The following is a 20,029-nucleotide window of genomic DNA, read 5'->3' on the forward strand; positions in this document are numbered from 1 at the left end:
TACGCATCTCACCTGCTGGTTGAGAGCCTTCTCCTTTTTAATCCTTGATTAAAGAATAAATAAATAAGAAATGGTGATTTCTTTTAGTTCCCTGCCAGGGTAGAATTCTTTCTGTTCTTGATCAAGGCAGAAGACTTTTCCTCATGCCCCTGAGCCCTGCTCTAACTCCCTGTGATGGGCCAGCTGCCCCTCACTGGTATGTAAGGGGTTAAAGCCACCCTGGGGAGGCTGCACGGGAGGCAGCCCAATAAGAAAAAGGCTTGTAGTGCCAGCCAATCAGGGGAAGGTTTATTGGAGGAGCCAATCAGGGCCGGGCTGGCCCATATAAGAAGGGGCTGCTGAGCAGAGCAGAGGCAGTCACTCCCTGGAGTTTGAGGGAGGAGGGCCATGGACAGGGCAGTGTTGGATCAGAGCTGGAGAAGGTGCAGTATGTGGCTGCAGTCTGACACTGAGACGAGTGGCTAGAACCTGGACTGCAGATTGCCACTGAGGCGAGTGGTTGGACTGAGGACTGTCGGTCCCCCGGAAGGGGGGAAAGAACCTAGTGGGGTACAGCCAGAGGGCAGTGTCCAGAACAGGACGACGCGGTCCGGGGAGTGACACGGGTCCTGGACTTGGAGACAGGAGTGACGACAGGCGAGACACCACCAGAGGAGGGCGCACTGGCAACCCCAAGCTAATTCCCAGGACGGCCAGCAGGAGGCACTGTGGTGGTGAGATTTTACTAGTGAGAGACAGTCCCTGTCCCAAAGAGCTTATAGTCTAGAGAGACAAGGCAGACAAAAGGTGGGAAGGGAAACAGAGGCACAGAACCCAAGATCACAGAGCAGGGACTGGAACCTGAGTCCAGTTGCCACAGAGAGGATTATGTGGCTATTTTTTTATTACTCCCCTGACTTTCACGCTAAAGCACAGAGATTGTGGCTCTAAGTACCAGGATCTCTCCTCTCCACCCCGAAATCTCAATATTACCAGGCTGCCGGGCCCTGAGCAGGAAGGAGCTCAACTTGACATCTCTAGGAGACTACCCTGAGTCCATGCATCCCACACCATTCAGCAATGGAAAGTGCAGTAAAGGGTTGACTCTGAGCCTGACCCTGCTGCCGGCATGAACGGAAGGCCAGACTAGCCCGCTCCAGGAGATACTTGGCAATTGCGATTCTGGTACCTTTCTCAGTCTTGCTGTGCTGATAACTGGTGACAGCTCAGTATTCCACCCTTTCCTCTTATCAGGGGCTGACTGTGAAGTTATCTAACTGTTCTTAGAATGGCTCCTTAAACTATCTTTATCGATGACAGATCTAGGAGGGGAGATGGAGAGCTTTTATGGTTCTTGGCAGGAAAAGCCAGGGTTTGCTAAATCTCCTATCATTCCTCTGTCCCCAAAAAATACAACTTGTGCAGCGCTCGCTTACAAATCCCTCAATTAGCTAATGCTGACATATCACATTACTAGTGCTGAGAAGTAGGTGTTTTTCATTCAGAGCAAGGAAAGACACTGTTCCAAGATGCATTTGCTCCAGTTCCCAAACATTCCGTTTCATTTCAGGAGATACACAAGAAGAATTTCTTTTTAAACAAAGACAGCGTTCTTTGTTGCTCTGATCTCACTCAATTCACTCCTCCAAATTCCCTGAGATTACAGAGTAAATTTGGATCACGGCTGGCAAAATGCCGCCCTCACAATGCTTTCAAGAAGCCAAATTTTGGTTGTCTAAGCAATCGGGTCAAATGTCATGGGCAGGGCAGCTCAAGTTTTCTTTCTTGTTCTCTGCCCGCATCCCCAGCGTTTGCTGGACATGAATCTATAATTTTCTCCTTCCCTTATTCTTCCTGACCTGAACTCACATACTAGTGCACTTTCTTGCACCTGCCAGAAGGGAGTGTTGCATACTATATATATGGTACATTATTGCTCTTCTTCTCATGTTGATTTCTGCCATCTTTGCATATCTGTCATCCTAGGAGGGTGACTTTTGGGGCCAATGGGCTAGAAACTCAGGGGACACTTTACCTTGGAGCAGGCCACACATATTGCACCAGTGCAGTCATCCTGAATGGTGGCTGCAACAGGCTGCTCGCTAACCCTATATTGTACTATGGATGGGCGAACTGGTTCTGATGCAACCGGCTTGGGCCTTCACCCTTCACAGAACTGAAGCCTGAAACATTTCTATGGTTCATGCAAGAGAGGCAGCAGGAGATATGCTCCATGACTCTTGATATACCCTTCCCCTCCCCACTGCGGTGTTGGAACACCTCACAAACATGAACAATCTTCTCCTTATGGCACTGCGAGGAAGAGGACTAGCAAGCCAAGATTTGTTACATATAGAAATGGAGGCACAGACAGATGAAGCAGCTTGCCCTAGGTCTGTGGCAAAGATAGGAAGTAGACCCAGGACTTCCTGCATCCTAAGGCAGTGCTCTAACCATTGGACCAACCTTCCTCCTGATCTAGCCGACAGCTTCTCTCTGCCTGAGTTCCTCAGTGAGGTTTCCATCTAGCCCAACTGAAACAGAGAACTGAAAGCCTGAGGAGAGAGATTTTCCTGCCTATTTCAGGACAATATTGGACCTTTATCTGAAGAGAAGCTCCAAACACCTGTAAAATTTGCCCAGTGTTGATTTAAATTTTCTCGGCCAAGATTTTCTAACAGTGTTTAGTGATTTGGGGGGATGATTTATTTAATGGGGCCTGACTTTCAGAAAGCAGGTTCTGAGCACACCAGGTACACCCACCCTCTTTAAGAGATCTCCATCTGGGCACCCACAAATACAAGGCCCCCCCAAATCCCTAGTTAGGTTTGGCTATCATGGCCAAATCTCAGTGCTAGACCTCAGAAGGACTGAATGTGTCCACGTGAACTTGACCGTCCTTTCCCCTGCAGCTTGGAACGATGCAATTGTTACTGGAAATAAAAGGATTACTTAAAAGAAATATTTATAGGGGATTTTGCCAGCGACACGTACCTTCCTTTCAGGGGCTTTCTGGGATTTCCCAGCTACAATCTAATTGCACACCATTGTTGGGGGCGGGGTCTCTTGAAAATAAATAAATAATTGCCATCAAGATTAGCAGGCGCCTTCTGTACAGATGACCTACCCGTTGAGAACAAAACCTTCCTTGTTCCGTGTCATCTGACCGATCCTCTGCCTTTCCCTCTGTCCCTCTTGCACACATATGTAACCTTGTGAAGTTGGAAGCCTGTCAGCTGAGGCAAGATTAATGACCGCATGGGGGAGCAAAGCCTGGTAAGAACAATGTGTGCTTTGAAAGCCACACCCGTCGCCTGCTCTGGGCATGGGTGCAGGAGTCTTTTGCTACATTAGGGTTTTTTATATATATTGAAAGTCTCTGTTTTTCTAAAGCAAGATTTGGCTGCAGGCCCGGAGCTGGATGGAAGGAAACTGCTTTCTAAGAAAAATATGAGCAAGGGAATTGCATGTTGATGGTGTTATTTCTTCAGCAGGCTGTTTATTTCCAGTGTCCTCTTGCTCTCATGTGCAAAAGTCAAAGCAGCAGCTATCAAACTTGTTTGTTTTGCATCTGAATTTAATACCGGTGAAAGGTTCTGGACTAGCAGCCCTGGAGACAGAAATCGGCAGAATGGGCACGACACAAGGAGTCATGAACTGGATGAGCAGTCTTTAGAGCAGAGATAGTAGCTCAGTTCCCGTGGCCTGGGCCGGTCTTGATCGCGCTGCTCAGACGACCAATGAGTCGGCAGAAGAGTTTGGCTAGGGACGGTGAGGCAAACGCCCAGCCAGACCAGGGCTGCTCACTCCTCTACAATGACTCACCCCTCCAGCAGAGTCATCTCTCAGCCATGTTGCAGCAGCCTATCCCTGGACAGGCCTGGGTCAGATGACCCCCAGGCACAGGTATTTCACCCTCACTGCCCCAGCCACATGTTAGTTTGTGCAATAGTATCACTTGGCTAGGAACTCTCCAGCTGCCTCGTGGTGTTACAGGCTCCCTAGGTTTCCACCCTGCCCTGGATCTTTTTCCTGTTCCTGCCCCAGCCTTGCCTGAGCCTTACTCCAGCCTTGCCCGTACCCTCTGCTGACCTCACTCCAGCCCTGAACCTGCCCGCAGAGTCTTGGACTGAGTTCAATCCAACTACGACCTTGATTCAGTTTGTTTATGGACTCTGATCCCGGTTCTGACCCACACCCTGTCTCCGGCGCCCAGTTACAATGCTGCCTTCCTTCCTCCCAGTCCCGAGTCGATGTCCGACTTTGACCTTTGGTACCAGTTCTCGACCACCCTGACTGCCTAGAACCCAGAGCCTGAGAAGATCAACTACCGTATTTTCCGGCGTATAGGGCGACGGGGCGTATAAGACGACCCCCTAATTTTAGAGTTAAAATATAGGTTTTTGGGCTATACTCGCCCTATAAGACGACCCCCCCTTCCGAGGTCGTCTTTTAAATCCCAGCCGCGGCGGGGAGTCAGAGGGTCTGGGCTGCCCGCTGCGGCGGGGAGCCCAGAGCCTTTTAAATCCCAGCCGCGGCGGGGAGTCAGAGGGCTCTGGGCTGCCCGCTTCGGCGGGGAGCCCAAAGCCTTTTAAATCCCAGCCGCCCGCTGTTATACCCAGCGTATAAGACGACTTCCGATTTTGGGGGGTTGTTTTTTAATATAGAAAGTCGTCTTATACGCCGGAATATACGGTAACCCATTTTGTTCACATGAACCAACAAGGAGCCTTCAGATGGGAACTTTCAATCACTGCCAGTCCAGGCTGGATTAGATCCAGAGGTGAAAGACTCTATATAGGTTCAAGTGTTTTAACCCACTGAGCCCGAGACTCAGCTAGTGTAAACTGGTGTCGCTCTGGTTAAGTCAATGGAACTACGACAGTTTACATCCTCGGAGGATCTTGCTCAGTGACTCTGTTTTACCAATAAGCGCATTTGAAAAGCTCCTGACATGTGTAAACTTTGGGACATATGTTTACCTGTGGGGCTGAAATGACGTGCATTCCCATTGCCATGCAGCTCGGTTTCCGGCACACAAAAAGGTACATGGGTCAATTTGGTAGCCTGAGAATTTGGCCTTTTGGGTATATCCATGGAAGCCTTCAACTCTGCAATTAACGTGGAGCCATTTGTCCATGCTGAACGATAGCTCAAAATGCCAGAGAGGTCAAACGTCGCTGACTTTGGAACAAGCAGGAAATGTCAGTGTTAACTCCTCAGGGCTTGTGATTCAAACACACTGGATATTGCACTGGTAAAATCTGACTGGTTTATTATAGGAAAGCTCTAAATTTGTATAGATGTGAAGAGTTAATCCACAGATAAAGTGCCAGCAGGTGGCGCTCAAGAATATGTAGCATAGTCCCTGGGTTTTGTGGGACTAGTACAACCACCGTGCACTGAAAATGGCTGCTCTTTGCATCGAGTCTTCACACCCGTCTAGTTACCTAGGTGATTCTTGAGAGCATGTTAGACAAACCTGGTCTAGGTACACCTCCATGTGGGTGTGGGGAGGTTGGAAATTGACTAGATGACCTTTTGCGGTCCCGGCCAGCCCGACGTTTCTATGATTCTATAACTGGGAAGAAAGGACTAAGAGAAATTATGCATCAATTCCCACCTGTCCCCGGTACAATCCCTTTGACTCGGGGGGCGGGAGGGTGGGTCAGGGAAGACCTTGATCCTAAGAGTGATAAGGGGTGTTTTCTCTGCCAGGTATCAGAGGGGTAGCTGTGTTAGTCTGGTTCTGTAGAAGCAGCAAAGAATCCTGTGGCACCTTATAGACTAATAGACGTTTTGCAACATGAGCTTTCGTGGGTGAATACCCACTTCTTCGGATGCAAGTGGTGGAAATTTCCAGGGGCAGGTATTTATAAGCAAGCAAGAAGCAAGCTAGAGATAACGAGGTTAGATCAATCAGGGAGGATGAGGCCCTGTTCTAGCAGTTGAGATGTGAAAACCAAGGGAGGAGAAACTGGTTCTGTAGTTGGCAAGCCATTCACAGTCTTTGTTTAATCCTGAGCTGATGGTATCAAATTTGCAGATGAACTGGAGCTCAGCAGTTTCTCTTTGAAGTCTGGTCCTGAAGTTTTAACCTACCGACTGCTATGCCTACCTTCATGCCTCCAGCTTCCATCCCGGACACACCACAAGATCCATTGTCTACAGCCAAGCACTGAGGTACAACCGTATCTGCTCTAACCCCGCAGACAGAGACCAACACCTAGAAAATCTCCACCAAGCATTCTCCAGACTACAGTACCCACACGAAGAAATAAGGAAACAGATCAGCAGAGCCAGACGTGTACCCAGAAGCCTCCTACTGCAAGACAAACCCAAGAAAGAAACCAACAGGACTCCACTGGCCACCACATACAGTCCCCAGCTAAAACCCCTCCAACGCATCATCAGGGATCTACAACCCATCCTGGACAATGATCCCACACTTTCACAGGCCTTGGGTGGCAGGCCAGTCCTCGCCCACAGACAACCTGCCAACCTGAAGCATATTCTCACCAGCAACTGCACACCGCACCATAGTAACTCTAGCTCAGGAACCAATCCATGCAACAAACCTCGATGCCAACTCTGCCCACATATCTACACCAGCAACACCATCACAGGACCTAACCAGATCAGCCACACCATCACCGGTTCATTCACCTGCACATCCACCAATGTAATATATGCCATCATATGCCAGCAATGCCCCTCTGCTATGTACATCGGCCAAACTGGACAGTCTCTAAGGAAAAGGATAAATGGACACAAATCAGATATTAGGAATGGCAATATACAAAAACCTGTAGGAGAACACTTCAACCTCCCTGGCCACACAGTAGCAGATCTTAAGGTGGCCATCCTGCAGCAAAAAAACTTTAGGACCAGACTTCAAAGAGAAACTGCTGAGCTCCAGTTCATCTGCAAATTTGATACCATCAGCTCAGGATTAAACAAAGACTGTGAATGGCTTGCCAACTACAGAACCAGTTTCTCCTCCCTTGGTTTTCACATCTCAACTGCTAGAACAGGGCCTCATCCTCCCTGATTGATCTAACCTCGTTATCTCTAGCTTGCTTCTTGCTTGCTTATAAATATCTGCCCCTGGAAATTTCCACCACTTGCATCCGAAGAAGTGGGTATTCACCCACGAAAGCTCATGCTGCAAAACGTCTGTTAGTCTATAAGGTGCCACAGGATTCTTTGCTGCTTCTCTGCCAGATAAATGCTCTTTGAGGCTCTCTGTGTGGCACGGCAGAGCCATCTCCTGGTGAGTGAAGTTATGTGCAAGTAGACCTATTAGGGTATCTGCTGCTCTTTTTTCCAATACTGCTTCTTGGAGATGAGCTGATCAAAGCAATAGGGTTGCCAGGTGTCTGGTTTTCGACTGGAATGCCTGGTCGAAAAGGGATCCTGGCAGCTCCCGTGAGCACTGCTGTCTGGGTCGGTGGTGCAGTGGGGCTAAGGGGCTCCCAGAAGCGGTGGCATGTGTCCCCCCCACCCGGCTCCTACGCAAAGGGGCAACCAGAGGGCACCGCACGCTGCCTCTGCCCCAAGCGCTGGCTCTATAGCTCCGATTGGACAATGGGAGCTGCCGGGGGTGGGGCCTATGGATGGAGAAGCACGCTGAGCTGCCTGGTCATGCCTCCACGTAGGAGCCGGAGAAGGAACATGCCGCTGCTTCCGGGAGCTGCGTGAGATAAGTGCCGTGATGGCCCACAGTGACTCATAAAGCTCAGTAAGGGTGGCTGGGCATGCAAACAAGAGGGTAAGGAGCAGCTTCTCATAATAAATATGGGCAGAGACAAGTGCATTGGCTACCTCCTGCACTGACAAACTGGTTGGCTCAATAACCCCTCCTAATGGCTTTAGAGCAGAGGGCTGATGCAGTGTCACACACACAGCTCATGGCACACAGAGGGTTATCTGGCCCCCACTGGAGTATATGGCAGCACTGCCCTTGATTTGAATGGGTGTAGGGTGAAGCCCATGAATTGTATATCCCTGGCTTCCACTCCGACTGAACGGTGCAAAGCTAAAGTATGCTTGGTCGGTCAGAGTTCTCTCCCAAGCATACTGCACCTCACACCTATGCAGTGTTGCCTAATGGCTAGTGCACTAGATTGGGATTCAGGAGACCTGTGTTCTAGTCCTGGTTCTATCTCTAGCCTGCTGGGAGACTTTGGACAAGTCATTTCACCTCAGTTTCCCCATCTATAAAATGGGGATAATGATATTGACCTCATTGGTTGAGGTCAATGGATGAAAAGTTCTGTATAAGAGACAGCTACTAGTATCTGGTGGCTACAATGAAAATACAGAAACTTCTTTTTAAGATCTACCTCAGCCTTTGTTTCAGGGATGAGGCTATTGCAAAGTCCATGATCCCCAAGGAATATTGTCTGCATTTGCTGTCAATTTCTGTGTCTACCAAATGACAATACATGCTGTAAACACATTAGAGAGTGGAGACTGTGTCAGAAGAAAATTGGAGGTCTTAGTTTCTTAGCGATCTTTTGTTTCCAAAGGTCACCTTTGCATAGCTCTTGTTTCTAAACTCTTGGTGTGTTTGTTTATAGACTAACACATGCTGGTGAGGGCACTGTACAAGTAGGGACACCAGAGAGTTTGTAGACAGGTGGTGGAGGAATCTCATGTGCCCCCATCACTGCATATCTGGACTAAACAATGTCGTTTTGTGCTGACTTGTTGATGGCTGGGTATTTAGTCCATCTGAGATGCTTCTGCAGAACAGGCGTGTGGTGCTATATGTTTGTTCCATCCAGTTATCCAATATGACATACAGAAATGCAGCTGGGAAGAGTGACAATGACTTCCCCATAGTTCTGGTTCTTTGACTGTGGCATTGGTGACATTTTCACACTGGTGAAATTAATACGGTTGCAAGATACCAGGCTGGTTTGAAGATGGAATTCTGCTAGCACAGCAGGAACTGCGCAAGAGGACCCAGCACTGTCCCAAGAAATATGCCTCTCACAGGGCCTGAAAGATATGTCTGTGAGAATAGGTCATTCTCCAGAGGCAATCCAGTCATTGGCCTCTCTGTTGAGACTATCAGAGGACAAATGAGTGCTAATTAGGAGGGTGATTTTTATGATGTGGATATCTGTCCTCTGGTAACTGGATTGAAGCTAAAGGCCATAAAAGAGTCCATTTTATGGTACAGATGTTTGGCCACTTACAAATGAGTAGATAACTGCTGTCCCACACAAGTCTGTTTTTCTAGCTATCAGAAATGCCTGTGGACACATTATCTTCAGCTGCAAAAGCTAATGAACAATATCAAAAATCATAGACTCACAGAGAGGTCATCTAGTCCAGTCCCCTACACTCACGGCAGGACTAAGTATTATCTAAACCATTACTGGCAGGTGTTTCTCTAACGTGCTCTTAAAAATCTCCAGTGATAGAGATTCTACAACCTCTCTGGGCAATTTATTCCAGTGCTTAACCACCGTGACAGTTAGGAAGTTTTTCCCAATGTCCAACCTAAACCTCCGTTGCTGCAATTTAAGCCCATTGCTTCTCGTCTTATCCTCAGAGGTTAAGGAAAACAATTTACCTCCCTTCTCCTTGTAACAACTTTTTATGTCCTTGAAAACTGTTCTTATGTCCCCTCTCAGTCTTATCTTCTTTAGACTGAAAAACTTGGTTTTGTTTAATCTTCCCTCCTAGATCATGTCTTCTAGACCTTTAATCATTTTTCTTAATCAATTAATCATTGCTCTTCTCTGGACTTTCTCCAATTTGCCCACATCTTTTCTGAAATGTGGCACCCAGAACTGGACACAATACTTCAGTATTGATCATAATCCTTGTCTTGGTTTCTACTAAAAATGGATTTAAACCTGCCTGAGCCACACTGGATTGTATGAAGAATAGATAGCATATCTCAGACACATCTTAAGATCATTTTCCTAGGCCTCCTTCGGGGACCTTGACAGGAATACTGGTAGCCTAGGGAGAAAGGAGAAGAAAGAGTTTGTTCATCCAAGATGGATTGTGTCCAACCAGGGCATCTAAAAGGAAATAATATACAGCAAAGAAGGAGGAACTTAAGCAAACAATCTCTCCTCTGCAGTGGGTGGGACTGTACTTTAAGGAGAAAAGTGTAAGCTGTTTTGGATGTAATCCTCTCTCCTTCGGAGGGAAGGGGAAGTTGGCGATTGGAGTCGGGAGAGAAATAGTGGGAGAATGATGCCTAGTGGCTAACGCTAGGGACAGGGAGTTGGGGCAGCTGGGTTCTGTGCCAGGTTCTCCTACTGACTCTCTGTGCAACCTCAAGAGACTCACTTAGGTCACACCTCTGTAAAAAGCAATATGATAACTGTTTATTGCTATTAAGTATAAAACTTTGAGAGCCTCAGCTGAAGGGAGCTGTGTGGGCACAGGACAATAGGATGCTCTGTGACTAAATCTACACTAAGTGCCCTGCCTCTTTGCCTTACAAGTAGCTTCCAGCTATGAAGCTCACATGTGGATCCCATGTCCAGGGACCTTTGGAACAAGTGTTTTGGTTTGGGCCCATCGCCCATGTTCCCAGTGGGATTTGGAACGCCCCCGCAGCGGTCTACAGCTGGAGAAATCCCTTCTCAATAACTGGATCTGAAGCGGAGTTCTCAGCCTCAGCAGAGAAGAATCTCAGCAGGAGGAGGCAGCAGGAATGAAGCCCAGAGAAGATTCTGTCATCACGCACGGACCGTGTCACGGTTACAATGACCACCATATGCGAGGAAGTACAGAGGCATCTTGAAATTTGTATGCACGGTGACACTGGCCCCTGATAGTTATCGAAAGGGCCAATGGAGAACAAAATGGCCCTGTTAAGAGACCATGAGAAATTGTGCCCATGCAAAATTAAAACGGAGGGCCTATGGCATGTGGCCCTATAGACCAGATCTGCAGGCCCTGTTTGATGAGGCGCCGAGTACTCTCAGGTCTCCCTGGGTTAGGTAAGAGCTGAGGACGTTCAGCTCCCAAAAGGACATGCTCGGCTCCGTGCAGGACAAGACCCTGGGTTTGGAGTCCCCTTGGCACTGATTCTTGGCCTTACGCATCTGTCAACACCTCTGGCTCTCCTCTGGGAGCGGGGAGGTTTACGGCTGCATGCTTTAGTGCTGCGTTACCTCCTTCCAAGTGAAGTTTTTATGACTTCCCCCCACCTGTTCGGAAGCCTGGCAGGATGATGTTCTCTCTGATGTGTGCTCCCATTGCAGCCCCTTTACGCAGATTTACCCAGCTACTTCTTTTTCCAGGCCGAATGCCAAGGTCTCACCCTGTCTGACTCTCTTTCCACCCTGGCCACTCGAAGTGGAGATTCCTCCAGCAGCCTAATCCAAGAGCTTTCCTCTTCCTGTCGAGCACAGTGAAATCGTTCTAGAATTTCCTACCTGAGACGAACGTCTTAGTGAGATTGCAGCTCATCCAGCTGGGCGTGCATGCTGCGAGGATCTAGGTTTGGTCAGATGAGAAGTGGGGCTGTGTGGACGGCCAGAATCTGAACTTCCTCTCAGTGTTCTGTGGAACATTGGGAAAGCACAGATATATATGCAAACTGCCCAGCTATCTATGGAATGGGCCATTTCTGCTTAATATGCTACCTCTCTTCTCAATTCCGGTGCCACAAGGTACACCGTGGGTAATAATAGCCCATCATCGGTCTGTATGGAATATCCAGTTAACAGATCTGCTTGAGGTACGCTGGGAGTGAACAGAGTGGGCCGCTCTTCTGCATCTTTCTCACTATCTTTGTTTTTTCATGGAAGAAAAAAAGACTTCCAAGCGTTTAAGGTACTTAAACAGAGCAGCCTGCAGGCTGCAAATGAACCAGTGTTGACTATAGAATACAGTCACTGGCTGTGTGCTATCACAGTCTCCAGCACCTGGTAATGAGGTGTTTTTTCCTATGAAAGTGGGGAGGAGAGACCTAAACTAGCAGGATTTGATTTGTCAACAGAATGAACGCTTTCCCACCGATGGCTGCAGGAACCTGGGGGAGCTGGGGCTGCAGGATGGAGCAGGGGAAAAGCAGAAGCCAAGCAGGAAAGAGGAGGGGAGCGAGAAGCTGGGCTCAGAGAGAGATTCATGGACCAGGGCAAGAATTAGAGCTGCAGCAGAATACTACAAATCACAGCCCTTAGGGGCCAGTTTACCCCCGCAGTAATTTCACGGCTCTCGCAAGTTCTCACAACTGCCTATGCAGCACACTGCAGAGCTATGACTTATTTCCAGTGGAGAAAATCCCTGCTGACACTTTATCAAAGTTAACATACCTGAAGGTGAAGGGTCCTTTCAAAGGGATACTGCCACATGGCACAGGATGCAGATTTAGGTTTTGTAGGGGAATACAGACAAGGGTTTACAAACCCCATTAGGAATAGAAGCATTTTCATAATTCATTTTTAACGTCAAGGCGAATGTGATGCTTTTCCATGCACAAAGAGCAGGCGTGTATTTTTGTTCTGAACGAGCTTCCTTGTAGGTCAAGGGGAAATGCTAGACAAGAACAATCAGACAAGTAACGTCTCCATTGGAGAGAGCACAGTGTGTGAATCCCCTGTGCAACATGCTGCATCAGCCCTGTTGCACAGATTGGCCGTCTGCCTCCTGCAGACATCAGTGTGCTGGAAATTCGTAAATTCTAAAGGCAGAAGGGACCACTGTGATCATCTAGTCAGACACCTGCATAACACAAGCCAGAGAATGTCCCTGGAATAAATGTAAGGATGCAGTACACAGGCAACACAATTATACCAGTTGCAGAGCTGCACAGTCAGTATTACTGACTCGAGTCTATCATGAGTCTTGGGATGTTAGATCTTTAAGCCCTAGTACCAACTCTTTTCAAGGAGACAATCGAGTAGACGACACTTAGAGTGACCAGATGTCCCGATTTTATAGGGACAGTCCCGATATTTGGGGCGTTTTCTTATATAGGTGCCAATTACCCCCCATCCGCATCCCGATTTTTCACACTTGCTGCCTGGTCACCCTAACGACCCTGCCACTACTGACCAGGGTCCACATTTGAACTGGTGACATAATGGTAAGAGACTCAGCATCCCATTCCAAGACTCCCTCGCACCCATGTTACATCAGATATTAACACTGCTCTATTACTGCAGAGCCTCTGAGCAGTGACTGGGTCCCTTTATTTTGACATAATTTCCATCCTTCATTACCGGCAGTGAATTCAAACTTCCATTAGGCTCGAACAGGGGAATATAATTAAATAACAACAATAATAGTAATGATAAATGACAGTGATTAGTGATCATCTTATAAAGACATGGCAACAGCAATCAAGGACTCAGGCGATCCTTTTGAACTGCCGTCCGGCTGCAATGTCAGATAATGACGAGCACTCACAGGTCGAAGTCACCGGTCTGATTAGGTCCTTGTAGCTATTGGGAAAAAAAGATGGTTTTAATTTATTTCACTCAGTAATGAAACCCGAGCCCAGCCTGTCTGTGTGTGGGAGAATTATCATGAGATAATTCCTGGAAACCAACCAATCGTGTCATTGCATTTCAAAATGTGAACTCTTCTGGCATTAATTAAGATGGACACTTTGATGTCCCAGGTTGCACCATTCAGACACAAAGACATCTAGATTGCCATATTGGAGAATGTTGATGGTCCATCTCACTTTGATAGTTGCCTGTGCCAGATGCTTCAGAGGAAGGAACAAACTTCTCATTATATAACTTAATTATGCAATGCTATACCACACGGAGAAATTTCTTCCTGTCCCTATCTGGCATTCAGGTAGTGCCCAGAAGCAGGAGGATGGAACATTCTTGTGATTTTTCTAGTGTATCTTAATTTTTTCCTATGAGGGCCAATCTGGGACCATTAGATGTTTTTAATGGGACCTGTGGGAGAACCCCTTAAATTCAGGGCCTTGATACTATTGTTCCCCCTGAAAATGCTTGAATCCTCATTTTATGTTCCAATCACTTTATAAATCAATGGCATGGTAAGTTGACTGACCAGGGTATTGTTTCCAGAGGTGGAGTTTCAGAATGTTTGATTAGTCTCATGATCTCATCAGTCGAGCATCTGAAGGGGAAGAGCGTTTCTGTGCACCAACTCGCCAACCTAGTGAGGGGGGCTTTAAACTAGGTTAAGAGGGGTGGGTGACAAAAGCCCACAAGCAAGCATAAAAAGGAGGACCCTAACAAAAGTCTAGATGGTTGTGGGGGAGACATGCAAAATTACAATCAGCTCATAGGAGCAAGAAGAGGACAATCAGTGGGGAATGTGCACAACAGGTTAGATGTCTATACACAAATGCAAGGAACACGAGGAATGAACAGTGAGAATTCGAAGTATCAGTACACAAACTCGATTATGACTTAACTTGCATCACAGAGCCTTGGTGGGATAATCTCAAGAACTGGATATAGCTTGTTCAGGAAGAACAGGCAGGGGGAAAAGGGAAAGGTGTTGCATTATACACAAAGAATATTGACACTTGTTCTGCGGTCCAGAAGGAGGTAAGAGGCAGACCAGTTGAAAGTCTCTGGGTAAAGAAAAAAGGGAGGAAATAGGGTAGTGGTGCACTACAGAACACCAAATCAGGAAGAGGAGGTGGATGAAGTATTTCCAGCACCATTAACAGATACTCAACACAATTAATATTAACAACAATGCAGACAGAATGAAAGCCAAAATAGGGGAAGAGTATTTAGATAAGTTAGATGTATTCAAGTCAGCAGGGACTCATTCAGTACATTCTAGGGTACTTAAAGATAATTGCTAATGGTCCCAAGGTTGCTTCAGCTAGTTCCTTGAGAACTCCTGGAGGGCAGGTGAGATCCCAGAGGACTGGAGAAGGGGACACATAGTACCTATCTTTCAAAGTGGAACAAAGAGGACCCAGGGAATTATAGACCAGTCAGCCTAATTTTGACACTTGGAAAGATATTGGAACAAATTATTAAACAATGAATTTGTAAGCACCTAGAGGATAATAGAGTGATAAGGAATAGGCATCATGGATTTGTCAAGAGCAAATCATGCTAGACCAACCTAATTTCCTTCTCTGACAGCGTTACTGGCCTAGTGGATGAGGGGAAGCAGTAGACATGATGTATCTTGGTTTTAGTAAGGCTTTTAACACAGGCCCACATGACATACCCATGAGCAAAGTAGGGAAATGCAGTCTAGGTGAATTACGATGAGATGGGTGCACAACGTTGAAAGGCCATACTCAAAGAGTAGTTATCAGTCGTTTCTGTCAAACTGGGAGGACGTATGAGAGGGCTTCAGAGGGGTCAGTCTTGTGTCCAGTGTTATGCAACATTTTCATTAATTCCTTGGATAATGGAGCGGAGCAAGAGAGAGTGCTTATAAAATGTACCCCGAGCTGGAAGGGGTTGCAGGCACTTTGGAGGCCAGGGTTAGAATTCAATATGACCTCGACAAATTAGAGAATTGCTCTGAAATCAACGAGATGAAATTCAGTAAAGATAAGTACCAAGTACTTCACTTAGGAAGGAAAAATCAAAGGCACAGGTACAAAATGAGTAAGGACTGGCCAGGTGCTAGTACTGCTGAAAAGGATCGGGAGGTTATAGTGGATCACAAATTGAATATGAGTCAATAGTGTGATGTAATTGTGAAAAGGCTGTCCTGCCCTACTCAGCACCGATGAGGCCTCAGCAGGAGTATTGTGTCCAGTTTGGGGTTCTGCCCTTTAAGAAAGATGTGGAGAAATTGGAGAGAGTTCAAAGGAGGGCAACTAAAATGATAAAAGGTTTAGAAAACCTGACCTGGGAAGAAAGATTAAAAAGAACTGGGCATGTTTCATCTTGAGAGAAGATGACTGAGAGGTGACCTGATAACAGTCTTCAAATATGTTAAGGGCTGTTATAAAGAGAGCAGTGATCAATTGTTCTCCATGTCCACTGAAGTTAGGACAAGAAATAATGGTATTAATCTGCAAGAAGGGAGATTTAGGTTAGATATTAGGAAAAACTTTATAATTATAAGGGTAGTTAAGTTCTGGAATCAGCTTCTAAAAGAGGTTTTGCAATCCCCATCGTTGGAGGTGTTTAAGAACAAGTTGGATAAACACCTGTCAGGGATGGTCTAGGTTTACTTGGTCCTGCCTCAGTGCAGGGGCTGGACTTGAAACGAACACTCTGCACTTTTCATCTGGAGGCCTCAAAGTGCTTTACACATGTTAATTTAATGTGGGTGTTAATTTCACGTCTTGGTGCTGCTATAACGCAGCCCCTTTACAAATGGATAAACTAGGTATCATAATCCTCATTTTTCAGATGAGGAAACAGGGGAAATGAGTTGACCAAAGGGTCCAATATTCCCATCTAACCATCATTGATTCCATCCAGCTCTTTGGGATAGAGGCTGTCTTTTTAAGAACATAAGAATGGCCTTACTGGGTCAGACCAAGAGTCCATCTAGCCCAGTATCCTGTCTTCTCACAGTGGCCAATGACAGGTGCCCCAGAGGGAATGAACAGAACAGGGAATCATCAAGTGATCCATCCCCTGTTGCTCACTCCCAGCGTCTGGCAAACAGAAGCTAGGGACACCATCCCTGCCCATCCTGGCTAATAGCCATTGATGGACCTGTCCTCCAGGAACTTATCAAGTTCTTTTTTGAACCCTGTTATAGTCTTGGCCTTCACAACATCCTCTGGCAAGGAGTTCCACAGGTTGACTGTGTGTTGGATGAAGAAATACTTCCCTTTGTTTGTTTTAAACCTGCTGCCTATTAATTTCATTTGGTGACTCCTAGTTCTTGTGTTTTGTCCTGTATTTGTACAGCAGGTAGCACAATGCTACCTAAGACTGGGGCTCCTGGTCAGTGCGGTGATAGATATCATAAAAATAATAATATAATGTGGTTAGCAATCCCACTCATGGCTACTTAGTGCTACATGAGGGCAGAGGAAGGCTCTTTTGGGCAACAGTCTGGAAGTAAAGCCGGTCAGAATTTTTTGACTGAAATGGTTTTTTTGGAGAAAAATGCCGTTTTCATTGAAATCTAAACGTTTTGAAAAATGTGTCTGTTTTGACAAAATATTGTTTAAAGAACCAAAATGGAGCAGTTCAGTAATGTTGAAACTCCCTGGCAGTTTCAGAACGGAACGTTTCCATTTTTAGGTTGGTTTTTTTTGTGTGTCGAAACTGTTCAAAACAAAAATAGTTGTTGTGGGGTTTTTTTTAACATAAATTTGCTTTAAAGGCTTACAAAGGTCGAAATCAGAATGAAATGTTTCAGCTTTAGCTAAACAAAATGTTTCAATCAACCCAAAATGATTTTTTCCCCTGGAATTTCATTTTGCGGGAAGATTTTTTTTTTCCAGTTCCAAAATTAGTCAGAAATGTGGGATTTCCCACGTACCAGAAAATCCAATTCCTGCCCAGCTCCATCTGGGAGCTAAATGGGCAGAAAGAACCACAGGAGGCTGTCTGTGTCCAAGGGCCTCAGGAAAGATATGCATTGCAATGGAGCCCTCTCTCTGCCAAAAGGAACTTTGCTGCAATACATGCCCTACACAGAGCAGGTGCAGTGAAGCCTCCCAGGAAGGGGGAAGGCAGCTTTTGGTTCTGGAAACTGAACATGAGCTGGAGAGGCCTGAGGAATTTGCTGGATCCTGGAGCTCACAACTTAAATAGATTAAATTATCTTATTTCACCTTGACAGGCCGGGTGTTTGGGCGGAGGTGGAAGGGTGCACAACACAAGAGGCCAAAGATACACTTGGGAATTTGATCTAGGGAGGTGAACTAAGCTTTTCTTAAGCACCGACTCGGCCCTGACGAGGAAACAGCTGAAAAAATCTTCCAAAGAGAAACTAAACTTTTCTCCCACTGCTCTGGGGGGACTTATTTTCCACTCCATCCCTTTCTTCTGCCCTGAAGCTTTGGGTGATGTCAGTTTCACCTGGCCAGGTGCCAGGACTCATGCTGGAAATAAAGGCAGGCTCTTTTTCAAACAGGCATTGCCATGAGTGACATAATGTTGGCACGAAAAGCCCAGATACGCTATTAGAAAAGCCAGGCAGGGACCAAGACTTAAAACATTATTATTAATTATTATGATTATTATTATTATTATTTGAAAACGTCTCTCCTGCCTGAGAGAAAAAACTAACTGGTGTCAGCATTGCATTAAAAAAAATGAAGAAAAAACATAAGAACATGTTTTAATTGATTTTTGTCTTTTGTTAATTAATCTCTGGGCCCCTTAGGGTTAACAAGGTCTAGGGGCATCTGCAGGAAGCCTGTCTTCAAACTCACACTCAGCTAATCGTTGTCAGCTGCATCTTCCTTTGCCAGCACAGAGGTGAGTGTGAAGGATTTCTGTGCGTTACTTATTTAGCTATTACCTTTTAAGGATCTCTCTGTCTCCCACTGACTCGCTGGCTCGAAAGCCCCAGACAATCCTCGTCGTTAAGCTTTAAACAAAGGCAAACCAAGTAGGAGAGACGGAGAAAAGAACTTCAGACCTGTGAGGTTCTAAAGGAATTTTGCTCAGACTGTTCTCCCCATTGTACAGAGGGGAAACTGAGGCACAGAAAGAGTATGTGTCATGGCCAAGGTCACCCAGCCTGTAGCAGAGCCAGGAACTGAACCTAGACATTCTGCTAGAGTGACTTAATTACAAGAACCTTCCTCTCTGTTTTATTGTTGATTTCTTTGAACATGCTAAATATAGGCGAGAATGACATGCGGATAGGCCTCTTTCCAGGATGGGTGGCACAGGATACAGAGTTCAGATCCAAGGAGGAAATACTTTGCCACACTGTTTTGAGTTTCACTGTAAAACATTTGATGATGGTGATGATCATGCATACACCCATCCCCTTGGCAGGTGAGAAACAAGCATGCTGCTGACAGGATTTGTCCAAGGTCACACGGTGAGTCTGTCGCAGCGCTGGGAATAGGATCCAGTGTTCAGGAGCGATAGGTTCAATAGAGCCTGTCCGTTCAATGGACAATCCAGACCCAATTTAAAGATTCTGCATGAGATTCTGTCTCCCACACAACTCGCAGCCCAGGGAGAGATGAGGCTCAGGCCACTTTGTAGCCCTCCCAGTCATGAGCTCTTCCAGGAGCTGGAGCTGCCTCCATGGAATCATAGAATCTCAGGGTTGGAAGGGACCTCAGGAGGTATCTAGTCCAATCCCCTGCTGAAAGCAGGGCCAACCTCAACTAAATCACACCAGCCAGGGCTTTGTCAAGCCTGACCTTAAAAACCTCTAAGGAAGGAGATTCCACCACCTCCCTAGGTAACCCATTCCAGTGCTTCACCACCCTCATAGTGAAATAGTGTTTCCTAATATCCAACCTAAACCTCCCCCACTGCAACTTGAGACCATTGCTCCTTGTTCCATCCTGAGGGCCCGCCCAGTTATGGCTCCTCCCTGGGCTTGAGCCCAGCCTGGAATCTCCAAACCGTTTCACGGTGTGCCCTACCCCCAACACACCTCTCCCACCAGCCCCACCATTGCTTACCGGGAGATCCTGGAATGGCACTCTTACAGCGGTCTCCCACAATGCCTGTGCCAGGGAAGCCCTCCCCTGGCTAGATATAGGGCTTTTAGGGAGCCTCTATATCACTCTGGCTTTTTTACATGGTATGAAGAAGCTAGAGAAGCAGCGAGGATCTCACCCTCCCCATGGGATTCACATGGCTTGCAAGCTGCAGATCCGTCAGGCGAGCCCAGAGCTGTGCATTTTCATCATTCAAAACACCGACCATCATAACCGGCGCTTTCTGTCTTCAGTCTCAGCATTGGGACTGAGACCAAATGGGCCAGGGAGACTGAATTCTCCCCTCAGTCCACGACTGCATTGAGGCACCTTGGTGGAGATGGGTGAGGGCAGTTTGAGCTGCTGGTCTGTGGACAAAGAGCAGAGGTAAGTCTCCAAAGCAGTCACCATGCAGGAGCATTCACACACACCCTCAACTAGATAATCTTAAAGATTACATAATGCAGAAATTATAAATTTGCGCACTTACTGCATGGTTTTTATTTCTGTCTTTGC

This window comes from Mauremys reevesii, linkage group 11, assembly GCF_016161935.1.
Source record: "Mauremys reevesii isolate NIE-2019 linkage group 11, ASM1616193v1, whole genome shotgun sequence".
NCBI classification, from domain to species: domain Eukaryota; kingdom Metazoa; phylum Chordata; order Testudines; family Geoemydidae; genus Mauremys; species Mauremys reevesii.